The 16,154-nt window shown below is 40.5% G+C and overlaps 1 protein-coding gene and 1 long non-coding RNA gene across 3 annotated transcripts in view; both read right to left on the bottom strand.

The window, feature by feature from the left end:
* Positions 1–16,154, bottom strand: part of STX7 (syntaxin 7) — a 52,241-nt gene that overhangs the window by 21,385 nt on the left and 14,702 nt on the right. The window lies entirely within an intron of this gene.
* LOC110260060 (uncharacterized) lies at positions 120–4,851 on the bottom strand. Its single transcript, XR_002342869.2, has 2 exons — positions 1,370–4,851; positions 120–975 (listed from the first exon to the last, which is right to left on the bottom strand). It is a non-coding gene; the product is annotated as an uncharacterized LOC110260060 (long non-coding RNA).

Genomic DNA, 16,154 nt, shown 5'->3' with positions numbered 1-16,154 from the left:
TCGAGGAAGAGTTCTAGTCTTGCCCTGGATAAAAAAGTACACAGTGGTAGACTAGGTAACCCAGTGACCTGCACTGCCTGTTATGTATTAGGTGTTATTTTGTTGGTACTTCTTCCAGATTTTCTTTTATGTATGTTAGTCAGCTTGCTCCTCACCCTAACTTCTACCGCACTTGTTCAATGGAACAATAAGCCAGCAATGGTTTAGGAATAAAAGCCACGTAACGGCTCACCAACATGGACTTCCTCTTTATCAGACTTCCTCAGAGTACACGTTCACTGAGAAGGCCATGTACCTATGTGGCACCATTCTTGGGGATGTGAGCCAATCGCCTGGCTCCTTCCATCTTGGTGCACTGAAGTAGCAGTATTACGGATTTTGTTATGCTTCCTCTACTGTCCTCCCCCATGATTCTGCCAGCTTCTTAATCCATATATTAGTCACAATCATGCTATTCTACACACCAGTGCTTCTAATTCAATTTACAGAGAAAAAAAAACAAAAACAAAACAAACACATCTTCCGAGGACAATGGGATTCCTTAGTCTGCCAGTATGCCAGTATTTCTTGGTCTGGAAGCTACTGGACTTCCAGAGTGTTTAATGGCTTTCTGGAGATCCAATTATGAGGTCACCTTGAGAGACAGTATTGTGGGAAGTTAAAGTGCAAGCCTACAGGATCTTTATGCTCTCAAGAGAACAACCACTCCATGTTCTGCTTCACCCACAGCCAGAAAGAAAATTCAGATTTAGGAACTAAGGGGTGAAGATACTGAGAAATATATATATATTCCATTTACACCTAATTACCTATTGCAAACTTTCTTCCACCCCTCGAGGTGACATGGAGACAATATCCAAGTAAGGAATGTCACCACACCTCCACCTGAGGAGAAGCTGAGGTTCCATCTGGCTGCTTGGGGCCAGGTGGCAGCACGTCAACTGAGGTCATCGTTAAGGGGAAGGAAAGGCAGGCCTGCAGCGAAGTGAGAGGGAGAAGAAGTGTAAACACATCTTGGAAATGAGCTGCGGGGAACCTGCCACCACCACCACCTTCAATCATAAGTCAGTGTGATCTAACATGTGAGCAGGAGCTGCGAGGACCCAGGTTGGAGAGTCTGGGCTACTCTACAGCTGAAGCCTTAAAAGCAGGTAAAAGGAACATGGAATCGCTACTAAAGGAGAAAGGGATTAATACACACTGCAGCCCTGTTTCCAGTGGTACAGCAACGGCACACTGTAACACCTGTCAATATTTTCTTCCTTGCTCTGAAATGTATATACTTAAGATATTTTTAACTATTTGTCTCCTTCCCTATCTGTAGCCTCCTCTGTTTTATACAGGGTATGCTGTTAGGGGTTACACTTACACTCTGGTGCAGAGGTGAAGGAACACAATGACGCAATCCTGCTGAATCAGAAGAGGAATGGTCTGGAAATCGGCCACTAGACCTGGCACCAGATGCAGGAAATAAACAGGCGTTGGTTCTGCCCATGTGTGGAAATGGGAGAGGAATTCAGGTTGTAAGAGTGATAGTAGCACCATGTAAGACAGGGGCTTCTAATTTTTTCAAGCTTTAGTATGAAAAAAAAAAAAAAAAAGACTATGTTCATTATAGAAAACAAAAGGGATAACTATAATGGACATTTATTTTGGCCAACTGATGCTTAAAATTCTTACTATATTGGGATATTTTTGGTTATACTACCCTGTCCACTGGGAAGTGTCATTACAGAACCAGTATTAGGAAAAAAAACTTGTTGTTAATGTAACCAAACTATTCTAAGCTTTGCTTACTCCCATTATAAGTAATACAAGATGACTGATAATGACAGTCCAGGCAACAATCACAAAAAGAAAGGCCAGACTCACCAAACGAGCTAGGTGGACTCAAAAAAGACTTACGTACTGCCATTTAGGTTTTATGAACACTAAACTTCCTTATAAGTCAAATGCTTTAGCTGACAACCTTCTTTTCACTATGAAACAATAATTTTAATAACACAGTATCTCATAAACTGAAGTTTCTTAGAAACGCAACTATTATGTTTTGCCCAATACGCTTAATCAATGAGTGCTATGTGTTTTTCATAAACACAAATGTGAGACAAAGCCTCCCATACTCAAGCAGTATATAATCTAGAAAAAGGGAGGGAAAAAAAGTACATCATATAAACCCAAAGTGGAAATAGAAACAATAAATCCTATAAAAATGTTTCAAACGAGGACCTACAATACAGCTGTTCTATTGGAGGACAATCCAAAAAGACTTAACAGAGCTGGCATTTGCATTGTCTTTAAAGTGTAAGACAGAAGACACTTTATTCTGGAGATTCAAATCTCTAATACCAGGTTTAGACATAACTTGAAATGATCAGATTACCTACTGGTCTCTCCAACCACAAGGGTAAACTCCTTAAAAGCAAGAACATTATTGTACCTCTAGAACCCACCATATTGTTGACACTCAACGAACATTTTAAAAACTGAACCATAAACGAGCATTTGAAAGATCAAATCATGTAAGAAGCGGTATGTATTTATAAAAAATAAGGCATATAAAAAAGGAGAATTAAGAAAAGTAGGCACACTCCATTTTTTATTTCATTACCCTCCAGTTTTTTTACTACCTCCTAATTTTGGGATAGTGGCTCAGAGGATCTTTCGCCATACTCAAGTTGTCCTTGTTTAAAAAGGTTTAACAGGAGTTCCCACCGTGGCACAGTGGGTTAAGAATCTGACTGCAACAACTTAGGTCGCTGTGGAGGCGTGGGTTCAATCCCTGGCCTGGGAACTTCTATATGCCATAGGTGCGGCCATTAAAAAAAAAAAAAGTTTAATAAAAAATAGTTTAGAGAGAGGGAGACAAAAAAGTTTCTATGTGGCTAACAGATATGATGGTGATATGGAAAAACTGATAATCATTCCTAGTTTCTTCCAAGTCATGTCTACTGGGTTCACTTCATTACCTAGCCTGGGGTGTCGTGAATTGATGGAAGAGTCAGTCATTTTTAATTGGCATGTGTTCAACTTTAAAGAAAAAAAACCCTCATGAAACATGAAAATTAAGGAACAATTTTTTTTACATAGCCATAAACAGTCCCTTGAAGAAAAATTCACCTAATACACTGAGATAGGATTACATCAAGATGCGCCTCTACTAAGAATACAATGAACAAATTAATTCTGCATTATCCACAATCTGCAACTATTTGCACCATTACTTCTAGAGAAGTGATTTTTAAAGAATATTACACATTGCATGACAAGGTGCATTATATTTCTTTAAAACTCAAATTTTCCCCCTTTCAGCTCTTTATTATATATCCTCAGGTACCAAACACCCATTTTGTTCCAAGTGGGTCTGCTGCCATCTAGTGGATGAGGTAAGAAAAACCGTTCATAAGGAAGGGTATTTTTTTTGCCATTAAACTGTAGGCAGCAGTTGGTATTACGGGCTATGTAACGTTACCACTTGTGAGAATCTCCTGGGGAACAGGGAGGACAGGACGCTGTCTGACCAGTGAGGGTGGCTGGGCTCTGGGGGCACCCTGGGTCAGCCCTAACGAGTACACAGATCACCTTCACAGAAATGTCTCCAAATGAGGGAGAAAAGAATACAGCTACCTGCTCTTTTAGCACAAAATACCTCTGTTGCTCAACCCAAAATAACCCAGAGTTGTAACTGTCAATCATAGAAATAACAATGGTTATTAAAACCCTTGGCAAAGTGGTCTTGAGGTTCTGACTCAGTCTTGCCCATGCCACGCTGAGGAAGAAGTAGTTTAAGACTGACCAGTCTGGGAGCCAGACAGCCTGATTTGGAAACCTGATCTCACTTCCTGGCTGCTGACCTTGGGCAACTGACTTCATCTCTCCAAGCTATAAACGCCTCACCAGTTAAGCAGAGAGAAAATCACCTCTTCCTCAGTAATCATGAACTTCAACTGAGGATAATGTATGTAAGTACCTTGTAGAAGAAAGAGTTTGAAAAATGAGAGCGAACAATATGAAGTGGTTTATGTTTTTCTCTGAAAGTCAGAAATGGACAATAAGAATATTCTTATTAACATATCCTAACTAATATGAACCATGTTGCATGAGGGTGGTGAAACTTCATAACCTCTGACACAGTGATGAGAAGGGTAGAGATAGGGAGAAACGTCAACTGACACAAGATAGTTGTAACCCATAATTAGGAGGGAAGAGTCCACTCTGACCGACAGTGACACATATCTGGTAGTTACATGCAAGTGATATAATTGAAACTAAAGTGGGAATAAACCCAACCAAATATTCACAGAAACAAATTCTGTTTTAGACTAAACTCCTTCCTCATCAATCAAACCATCTACCTGTTTTAAAGGGTAGTTTGGAGATTGCGTATATATAAGCATTTTTTAAATGGCACAGATCTCTATAACAACACAAGATGCTAAGTCCGCTATAATCAGAGTTAGAGTCATTAGGCAGAGCTCAAATATATAGGTCAAGGTGCATATGATAACATATCGAGAGAAAGTATCTATATAGCTGGTTGAAAATAAGCATCAACACAAAAAGGTTCTAAGGAAAAAAAAAAAGTGAACTTGGTCTAACTCTTATATCAAGAAAAAAGGAATTTCCCTTCATGGCTCAGAGGTTAACAAACCCAACTAGGAGATCCACGTGGATGCGGGTTCAATTCCTGGTCTCACTCAGTGGGTTAAGGATCCAGTGTTGCCATGAGCCATGGTGTAGGTGGCAGACGAGGCTCAGATCCCACATTGCTGTGGCTGTGGTATAGGCCACCAGCTGTTGCTTCAATTCAACCCCTAGTCTGGGAAGCTCCATGTGCTGCGAGTGCGGCCCTAAAAAGCAAAAAAAAAAAAAAAAAGAAGAAGGGGACAAAAAAAAGAAAAATCATGAAAAGTGTCATAATTCTAAAAAGCACATCACAAGTGGAAGGACTCCTTACAGAATCTGACAAAAAGCTACTAAAATAATTACGAGCTTTTCCCCAATATGGTCTCTATCTCATGCTCGGTCTTGTGACCTGAACAGGGAGCTTCTCTTTGCGGGTAAAAGAATTGATGTGAATGGTGGAGAAGAGATCGGTGGCAGGAAGATGAAGGATCTTCTGAAGGATAAGTCTGGAGTTGAGAAGCTCACGGTGGAGCCTGCAGCTGCCGGGCCAAGCCCGCTGGCCTACTATGCTCTCCTCCCCAAACACCTGCAGATCTCCCATTTAAAACACATTTAATTTTGAATTTCTCAATGGTTTTCTGGCCAGATACTTAAAGGGAGAAAGAGATACAGGCTAATAACGTAGAAATGTATGGCATTTTAAAGCTACTGTAGATTAATAGAGGGTTAAATCTGAAGGTATGGTTCTTAAAAATGAACAAACTACAAAAACAAGTTATTTGAAAACTGTATGTAAACAGTGCCTTTTCTAAGATGGCCAGTACACTCCAAGCTTTGTCTTAGCAAAGATGTTCAGTCCTAATATCTTATACTGTGGCCCTGATGAGCTGCCCTGTTCCGAGAGTCTAGAATCAGGAGCAAGGAGAGAGGCCCAAAGGAGGACATGGCCCCCTGCGGGTGATCTGTGTAAGCAGGTTACACAGTGGACTTGCCAGTGGCGATGCAGTCCTTGAGTGCTCGGGCCTTCCTACCCCTCCTTGGCCACCCCACCTCCTTGATGAGCTTCCTTCTGGGCACCCACCAGATGGCCCAAGAGTCCTTCCGTGCCAGCAGCCCAAGTATTAGCCAGGTCACAAAGGTCACCTCCAGTTTATACAACAGTGATTCCTCAACTGTTTACCTCAGTCCAAATTTCTGATCAGTTCTATTTGCAAGATCTTGTTAGTCATATTTTTGCTAAAACACTGCAAATGGATCTCGGCTTCCTACAGGAACATGGTATAAGTCTGTTCTTCAACTTTCCCTCTTCTGCCCTCCTTCAGCCATACAGAACAGAGAAGGGGAAGAAAGAACCCCCCCCACACAGGTTACATTTTCAGAAAAATTAAGACAACAACAAAATTCTCAAAAATATGTGTATGTGGCCCAAAGCAACAGAAAGGAGCAGATCCTGAGTGGGAAGCCATGTGGGTGGGGTAGGGAACAAGGGGCTTTGCAGAGAACAGAGGTGGCAGGGCTCCAAAACGTCACCAGCAAGTAGCCACCATCAGCAGAGGACAATCAAACCCCAAGTGGAAGCAGCAGCAGCGCTGAGCAAGAACTGAGCACTCTGCTGGAGAAGGTGGGGACGGGGCTTTGGACTGTACTTAGGGCCGGGGGGTGTGGGGGCACATGCTGCCCTTCTCTGAAAGTGTCACCATTCTCTGAGAGAAGGGGGTGCCTTAAAGAGTGGTTTGCATCTGGGGGCCAAGGAAGTGATGGGGGGACATGAGGACTGGAGGGGAGGCCCTCCTACCCCAGGCTCAGTTCTGAGAGGATGAGAGGGAGAGAAACAGCACCTCAGAGAGGTACAGGAGAAAGGGGCCCCAGAGCAGAGACTGGCCACCCACCTCTCCCATCACTGAAATCTCCTGCCAGGAAAAGCAAACTCACTCCACTGAATAACAACAAAAAGAACCACTCAAGAGACTATAAAAAATTGTGGAAAAGAACAGCATAACTCCTTACAAAGAAAACACAGCAGGATAAAAACATTGCCACAGAAGTGGATAAAGTGTCAATTATAACTCAGAATAGCACCACGATTTTTTTTTTTTTTTTAGACTAAGTGAGGCAATTGCAATTTTAAAGGAAGATCACAAAAAGAACTCATAGAGAGAGACAGGTAACAGGCACTGGCGAAGCAGAAAGTCAAGGAACTCGGGGAAAGAAAGAGAAAGACAAATTCAGAAATGAAGACCTAAGGCAGGAAAGACAGGCCACATTGAAAGCACAAGCCCCATCACTACCATGTTACAACTGCTGTCATATTGGAATGCACAAGCCACACACGCACACCCCCCTTTCTGATGGTTTTAGCTCCTGGCCCACCATCACTCTCAACTCCTATCTCAACTCTGGGTGATTTCCATACCCCTGTCGATAATCCTTCCACCATCCTGGCCTCAGTTCTTTGCAGGCTTCTCCCCAGATGATCCTGTTCTCCACGCTGCTGCAGGGACACTTGCCAAGAGAAGGGACACTTCTCACGTGCCTTCTCTTTACCAAACTATAACTCTTTCATAGCCTTAGGTTCCACACACCACGTATAAATCGCCACCTCCTGTGTGTCTGGCTCTCTCCCGCTGACACCTTGACCCCAACGAGCCTCTGACCCCTCAGGACCTAGCATCCTTTGGTCCTGCCACTTGCACACTTCCCCTCAGAGACCTCTGCCTCCCTCCATGCCCTTCCTTGCCTCCAGACCACCGGAAACTCCACCGTCATCTTCACTCTCTTGCTGGTATCCCCTCGAGCCCCGCTCTCCATTCACCTCAGCCACGTGACAGTTATGAAACTCTAGGGGAGCCCAACACCGTGTCCCCTCTATGACATGACTGTGCCAAACGTCAGTTAACCAAATTTCTGTTAACGGACACTTTGTCTTGAGATCCTTGTTTACAAGTTGGGGGACTTAAACCATTTATACTATCTCCACGAATGAATCCTTCTGAGTTCCATACAGATAAAATAAAAGGTGTTGCTGACTATATGAGAAAAGTCGCCCATGTTTCCATATTCCATTTATTTACATACTCAAAAGCCTAGTTCTACCCAGAGTAAAAGCCTGGAGTCCTTACAATGACCTATAAGAGCCCACCCAACCCACCATCCCAGCTCTTTCTCTCTCTTTTCTCTGTGCTCTGCAAACACGGGCCTCCTCATCATGCTTCCAACACTCAGGCACGTTCCTACCTCAAGGAGCCTCTACCTGCTATTCCCCAGATACCAAAGGATGTATTCCTGTACTTCCTTTAAATATTTGCACAACTGTCATCTCCTCCGTAAGGCCTATGCTGGCTCCCTGTCCCCTCTCCAGGACACCAGATCCCCACTGGTACGGTTCTGTCAGCTTGCTTTCCATAACGCTTAACATCTCCTTCAATACACTACACAATGTATTTATGCTATGTCTGTCTTCTCTCACTAAAGGTTAACTACATATCTCTGGCACCCAAAGAGTGCCTAACACATCATAGATGCTTAATAAACACTCATGGAATGAATGAATGCATATAAATGCACAACTGATGAGCAGGTACCATAGAAAACATGATCCAAATGCACAGTGCTATATAATTTACACCGTTCTGGGTTCAAGTACCAGTCTTTCCAAAAAATTATATGAACCTGAGCAAGTGACTTAACCACTTAAAAATCTAAATTTTCTCATCTGACAGAGTGCCTAGAAGATCAAATACAATGTAAAAGAAAAAAAAAGATTAAAAATACCAAATATGAGGCACAAAGTGAACAGTTAATAAAAGACAGCTAAAAGATACTTACACATCCTTCCAGAAGGATTTTTGAATAAAGCAGGGCATATAGGCAATGCTACAGGACTAAAATCACTGGCTGTATCTGGGCTGCCCTGCCCAGCTCTCTTCCCCACACCCCTGCAGCAAGGCTGTGCTCTAGGGCTCCCAAGTAAGCCTGCCTTAGTTGATTTTCAGCCAATGGTTTCCACACTCCCCAGCAAGAAAATAATAATTCATAGGCTATGAGAGGATCTTGGTGATATCTGTGGACATCCTCCCGGATATTAAATGGGATGAAGAGTGATCCACCCCAGGTAAGTTGGGGGCATACTCATTACCAGTGATGTGCTATTGCAATGATGGTTTTTCCAAATAATGATCATGATAATGACATTATAATAAGAATGAAGATCAGGAAAAGGAAATGTACCAAGACTTACAGAACACTATTTTGTATGACCTGTGGAGTTTTCTAAATCAATTAGTAGGTAAACCAATTAACAATTGCTTTAAGAAAAATACTAGTCCTGAAGTATAAAAGGCAATTACTCTTTAATGAAATATTGCTCAGTATTTGTCGAAAGACAACAAAAAAAGAATCAAAGAAATGAGGAGAACTGTCAACACCAACCAGCGCAATGAGTTAAAGGATCTGGTGTTGCTGCACTACGGCACAGGTCACAGCTGCAGCTTGGATTCAGTCCCTGGACTAGGAACTTCTATATGTTGCGAGTGTGGCCATTAAAAAAAAAAAAGAAGAATTATCAAAACCATTACAGGAAACCAAACCAAAACCAAACAGCACAGCCTGAGTTTTGCTGTCTACTCTCACACCAGCACTGAGCCAATTAAACTGTACAGACAGGCAACATCACAGGGCAACTGAGTAGTCATTACACACCAAACATGACCTTCATTTTAATAAAAGGGAAGCTACCCTACAATGCAATTACTGAGCATATTAAATATAGTGAAAAAAATCTAATAATAAATGAAACTTTAAGTAAGAGTGGGGAAACATATATAAGAATTTTTATCATACAATCAGCATCACGATTTATCTATATAGAACTCAAGGACTCATTTGTGGATGCAACATAACTAGTAGGTTCCTGAACTTTTAAAATATAATCTTAGGATAAAATATCCATTAACAAAAGTTTAATTAAGTGATGTATGACACATTCATATAATAACAAATTATGCAACCAACACAGAAGAGAAAAAGCAAGCACCAAAAAAATGTACAGTGTGATATTTTCATAAAAAGAGAAAGAATACAATTTGGTATAAATACTTTTGGAGCCATTCAGGTTTTTCATTAAATAAAAGGGTATGCAAGTTGATCTCAAAGCTCTTTTCCTTAGGTTGACACTGTTGTAACAAGTATAGCAAGACAGAAATAACTATTTTTGGTAGATGAGATAGATTTGATAGATAAGAAAAATCAACTGATGTTACTTTATCAGCCTTGGTTTATCTTTATAATCGTTATCAGTAATATCATCAAATAGAAGCGAATCTTATAATAATGCATGTTTAATAAAGGTTTTTCTATATTATCTGTTAACTTCTCTTCTTAACATGCTATTAAATGAAAACATCTTTCAAAATCTTGAGTTTTTCATAAAAGTCAAAAGATGTTAATATATATAAATATCTCTTCTCTCAATCTATATCATATAAATCAATCATATTTTCCTAAGCACAGTAATGCACATTACCTTTTGTACAAAAAGTAATAGTAAGTTACAACCAAGTGTAGCATCTCAGGATTCAAAAGCAAACTTCAGTGTTATCTGGGTTTCCCATAACTTTAAATCCCACTGCAACACGCCAAGGAATGCAGGGCTGTGTTTAGTTTTCTGGGGCAGCCATAACACAATACCACAGACTGATGGGTTAGACAAGAGAATTTCATTTTCTCACAGTTCAGGACGAAGGCTGGAAGTCTAAGGTCAAGGTGTCATGGGCTTTTCTCCTTGGCTTGCAGATGGCCTCCTTTCTGCTGTGATCTCGTGTGGCCTTTTCTCTGTGCCTCAGCCTCCCTGGTGTCCCTCTTCTGTTTACAAGGACACCAATCATATTGGATTATGGCACAACCCTCATAATCTCATTTAACCTTAATTATTTCCCTGAAGTTCCTATCTCCAAATGCAGTCACACTGGGGGTTAGGACTTCACACAGGAATTTGACAGGGACACAATTCAGTCTAAAACAAAGAACTTGAGGAGTTCTCGTCGTGGCGCAGTGGCGCAGTGGCGCAGGAAGGAATCCGACTAGGAACCATGAGGTTGCAGGTTCGATCCCTGCCCTTGCTCAGTGGGTTAATGATCCGGCGTTGCCATGAGCTGTGGTGTAGGTCACAGACGCGGCTCGGATCCTGCATTGCTGTGTCTCTGGCGTAGGCTGGCAGCTACAGCTCTGATTAGACCCCTAGCCTGGGAACCTCCATATGCCGCGGGAGCAGCCCAAAAAATGGCAAAAAGACAAAACATAAATAAATAAAATAAAAAAATAAAGGAACTTGACAGCATTTACACGAGGGAAAAGTGTAAAAAAAAGGTAGTAATGAATAAATTAAGAGACCTGTCAATCTAAGCTCTAACACCTTTGTGAATGAGTAACTTGCATCAGTCTACGGCATCCTCAGAAAGCTATGCTGGAAGGACCACTCATCATCACTCTAACTTCCTTCTACTTATCTCTTAATCACCCTCCTGAATATTACACAGAAGGAAGGGAGACCCTCTTCACCTGACACCCCTTCAACTATCCAAAGCAGCAATCCTACCCACTCTGTGGATGAAGTGTTCCTAGTACTTCCAAATGCTGCTGTATCCCTGTACCCTAGTATGACTTCTACACCCTTCTCATTCCCTTCTCTTTCTGTTATTCACATTCAACAACTGTTTCTTTTAGAACTGAGCTCAAAGGATGGCCATGTGCCTCTTCTTTAAAATTTACGTAACTTGTTTCCTTCTCATTTAGGTGATTTTACATTGTGGTCTCGACTTCTGAGTTTCCCACCTTATCAAACCATCCTCCTTCCTTCCAGAGTCACAACATGGAATCAAAGCTCTCTCTTGAAAATTTCTATTCTATCCTTTCTGTTCTACCCTTTGTCATCCAATTCAATCCTTAATAGCCTCTGCATGCAAAACTCTTGAGGGATCTAATTCTGCATAAAGACACAATCCCTTGCCATTAGAAGAGGACCCCAGCGGTTACAGAAAAAAAATATTGGCACTTGGAAGAAATTATAAAGATAACATACAAAAAAATTCACAAGCCAAGTCGACTATACTTCAATAAAACTTTCAAAAATGAAGAAAAAAAATTCCACAAGCCAGCATTTCATTACCAAAGGAGTGAGAGAAGACTGCTGCCATAAGGTCAGAGGAAAGAAGAGAAATAAACATTTCTAATGGCTACTACATGCTCGGCATACTTAGTCCTATTTCTTGAAAATAGATAAATGCAGTTTAGCTAACATTACGTAACCTACTTGAAGTCATTCACTTCCATTTTATTGAGTATTGACTCATTGCCAGGCTCTGTTCCTGTAGTACAGAGTTGTGAATAAGGCACATTTAGCCCTTTCTCTCCAGGAGCTGTCACTCTAGTAGAGAATACAGAAAGTAAGTAGACAATTATGGCAGTTTAATTTACTGATAAAAAGCATTGCAAAAACAAAAGTGGTTAATGAGAAAAGAATGACTGGAGGAGGTAAAATGATAGATCAGGGAAGACATCTCTAGGACATGATCTTTGGGCTGAGACCTGAATGTCAAAGAAAAGCCACTTGTGTGAAGATTTGCAAAGATGTAGCAAGTGCAAAGGCCCTGAGGTAAGAAGGAGATTGAATGTTCAAGCAGCAGAAAGGCAGAAAGCTATGTGGCTGGGATCTCGCAGCTTCGAGGTGGAGAGTGGTAGGAGTTGGCAGATGAGGGCAAGATCAGATCTGAATGGGTGCTGCGGGGCATGGCAGGGATTGCCACCAGAGAATGAGTCTGCCAGGGAGTCACTACAAGGTTTTCAGCTGTGAGATGACATGATCTGACTTACAGTTCACCTTGACTGCAGTACAGAGAATAGACTATAGACAGGCAGGAAAGGAAGCAGGGAGAACATGCAGTCATGCAGAGAAGAAAGAGCAGCAGCTGACACCTTGGCGGTCACAGAGTGGAGATGGAGAGAAATGGGCAAGTGTGGCAGGTAGGACCAACAGGATCTGCACTTAGGTTGTCAAAGGGGAGCAAGGACAGACAGTCCTAGGGATTGGGGTGGGAACAAGGGTAAGAGAGTTCATGCTCAGGACAGAGGCCCGTAGATGGTTCACATATAGGAGCCATGAGTGATTGAGCTCCCTGGAGCCATTTCTTAAAAGTTTTCGTTCATAGAACCGAAACTGTTCACTCACGTTAGTCATAAAGACCACTTGTGCTCAGTCATGCAGGAAAAATCCGCAGAGAGAAGAAATGGTGGTTGCTCTCTGTTCCAATTTCCTGGGATAAGACATTAATTTGCACCCCTAGCTCTGCCATATGTCAATACCTTAGGCATGAAGAAAATCGCAGCAATGAAATCAAAGCCACTGAAGCTTTTCTCAAGGGGAAAAAAATTCAACCAAGTATTTTCAGAAGTGTGACATCAGAGGTAGACATAACAAACAGCATTTTAGGGGAGGGTGGGAAGGAGGGAGATAAAGAGAGAACACATTTTCAACTCTTTTTCCTCTATCAATTGTCTTCTCATCCACCAGCACCCACCAGCAGACTATGCCCCCTACCCCCCAAAAAGACACATCTCCAGCTTCTGGGTAAATACAGTTCCAGTCAATTCACTAACTTCTCAGGACTGGAGTTCTTTTTTAAAAGAAAAGTCTGCCCTGGCAATCAGAAAGGAGAAGTTGATGATATTAGCTTCCCCTTTTTTGCAGTCACGTCTTATGATGCAAAACAAGCGTCCCCCTTCACCAGACTCTAGTTAAAAGAACTGTATTCATTTTCAAAAGTAACAACTATAGAGATTTTATGTTTCATCTCAAAGTCCTAAGAATCTTACAGGGACAAGAGCCAAGCACTGATGCTTCTTAATAAACAAAGAACGTGTGCACACAGAAAGAGAAGCTCATCGCAACATGGAGAAACCAACAATATTTTTTGCCAATCTAAACAAATCTGTTGGACTAACAGCCTTAATCTAGAGGAGATAAATGATAAAATAATAAAACAATGAAGATTCAACCTAAACCTCTTTCAGTCACCATCTCTTAACCTTTATAATATGACATATTTTATGCTTCCCTGGAAAGTTCTGGCTTTCCTGAACACACAAATACACACAAGCACATATGGCATGTTATGCATATTTCTGCTAAAAGGCAGAACATTTCTGCACTTATATATTCAGCCAACTATATTTTATGTTACCAAGGGATCTATTTTGTTCACATTCCAAAGGCTAACTTTTAGCCACTCTATCTTCCTCTTTTAGATTATTCTTTAAAAAATACTCAAATGCCAGAATTCTCATTAGCACTGGTAAGACTTAATGTAATGTGTAAGTACAGGAAATTTTTATCTCAAGGATTGTGTTTCCTGGTCAACCATGGTTATTTCTATTTATCAGTTTCCTTCACTTCATAACTTAATTCTGACACGATTCACACTAGAATTCCTTGTAACTACAACTCTCCTACCTCCTACTCCTCATTTAGAAATAATACCTAACTCTTAAGTGGAACTCTACCTGGGTGTTTAAAAGCATGCATGATGGATTCAGATATGGAAACCAGTTTCCTAATAACAAAGAGAATAATCCTTCATATGTTAGGAGAGCTTTCAGGATTCTTCACAACTGTAACTTGGTTAAAATTATGGCCTGTTAAAGTTGAAAGAGACCATGATCCAGCCCACAGAAAATTTATATAAGAAAATCATTTCCTGGAAGATGAAACAGCTTCCTCAGGCCACACTGTTGTTTGGAGCTGATTTCAGGAAATGTGCATGCATGCACATACCGCTTGCCTAATTAGAAACTTTTCCTCTTGTCTTGTTGATTGTCCTAGCTCAGCTATATTTGGAGTCTGATTCTAGCCTGGGAACTGCAATATAAATCACAATGAGACACAACTGCGGCTAACATAGGTAAAATTTAAAAGACTTTATATGTTAAACAATGGCAAGGTTCTGGAGCAACACAAACTCTAGATACACTGGCTGCTGGGAGTATAACCTGGAACAGCTACTTTAGGTAACTGTTCAACTGTATCTACTACATATATGAAACAAAAGAATATATATGAAACATATATGAAACAAAAGAACATTCAAGAATGATCGGCACTGTTCATAACTAAGAAAAACAAAATCAAACAAACCAAAAATACAGAAACACTCCAAAAGTCGATTAACAATAGAAAGAACAGACATAGTATGCTTAAATATGGAATACTCTACAGTAATAAAAACAAATGACCGACAGCTACCTGTAACATCGATGAACTGCACAAACCTCATGGAAGAAAGAAGTCCAATATAAACCGTATTATTTGATTCTATTAAAGTTAAAAACTAAAAATATTAATCAGTGATGTTAGAAGTCAGGACACTGGTTATCTCTGGAAAGTACAGAGGGAGTTATAAACATGAGAAGGGCTTCGGGGGCTGGTAATGCTCTATTCCTAGACACATGTGGTGCTGTAATGCATTTAGCTATACACTAACAATTGGAATACAACGCTCTCTACATATATTGTACTTCTGCTTTATAAAAGTTAAAAAAAAAAACCCAATCTTTAAGTTTGTAACGGATTTCAATAATTTCTTCTGCTTCTTTCAAAAACACAAGTCCTTTCTGAGTGTTCCATTTGTCCTGAATATATTTTTCTGTATTGCATGTATTTGTGCCAGGATGAAGGGCCTTGTGAAATACCCCACTCTGGTTCACTTTGTGTGATAGGTTCAGCTATTTCAACCCCCTGAGACTTGTTTATCCTTGTTCTATACATTGCAGGCAGGAGCCTGTCTCAAAGTAAATACAAACAGATGATACAGGATAAATGAGCACATATCTCATTTCCAGATAATGCTAATAAAAATGGTACTTTTTTTTTTAAAGCTTGAGAACTAAATCTTAAGCACTTCTTTGATGCATTATGATCTTCTAGACCAAGAATAACTAATTGGTTTAATGTGCATGCTGACTCCACTGGGAATGAATGGTTGCCTGGAGCACTGGGCTCTGAAGGACTTGATGTCATGCTGAAGCCAGCGACAGAGAGTAAGGTTAGGACAAAGGATGCCATGGGCAAAGGATGGAGCACAAACATGCTGCTGACTCTGCTGGAGTCAACAGCACACTCTCTCCTATAGGACAAAAGTAGTTTCTTAATCATTTTAAATGCTCCACAGAGAAATCCCTTATAAAGTTCTAGTTTATTATAATGACTTACTACTCATACTTAGGAAGTGATATTATTTTAACATAATTCTATTTCTGCCTAATATATTTTACACTTACATATTTATGATAGTTAAATATTTTATTTAATACAAATATTAGTGTAATATAGTTTAAATACTTCACTAGTAAAGCAAATCAATTAAGACTACAGACTATTTTTAACAAAAAAATAGTTTAACAGGAAAAAAAGCCACTTAAGTGTAAAGACATTTTATTTCATCTCTCCTACTCTTTGCAAAGCAGAACTGCCAGGATATAAC

The sequence above is a fragment of the Sus scrofa genome, chromosome 1 (assembly GCF_054392235.1).
Source record: "Sus scrofa isolate SSC_HxYL_T2T_F1_AM1 chromosome 1, Sscrofa_HxYL_maternal_Yorkshire_Landrace_v2.0, whole genome shotgun sequence".
NCBI lineage: Eukaryota > Metazoa > Chordata > Mammalia > Artiodactyla > Suidae > Sus > Sus scrofa.
The sequence above is the reverse complement of the archived record's forward strand: the minus strand, read 5'-3'. Positions and strand labels throughout refer to the sequence as shown.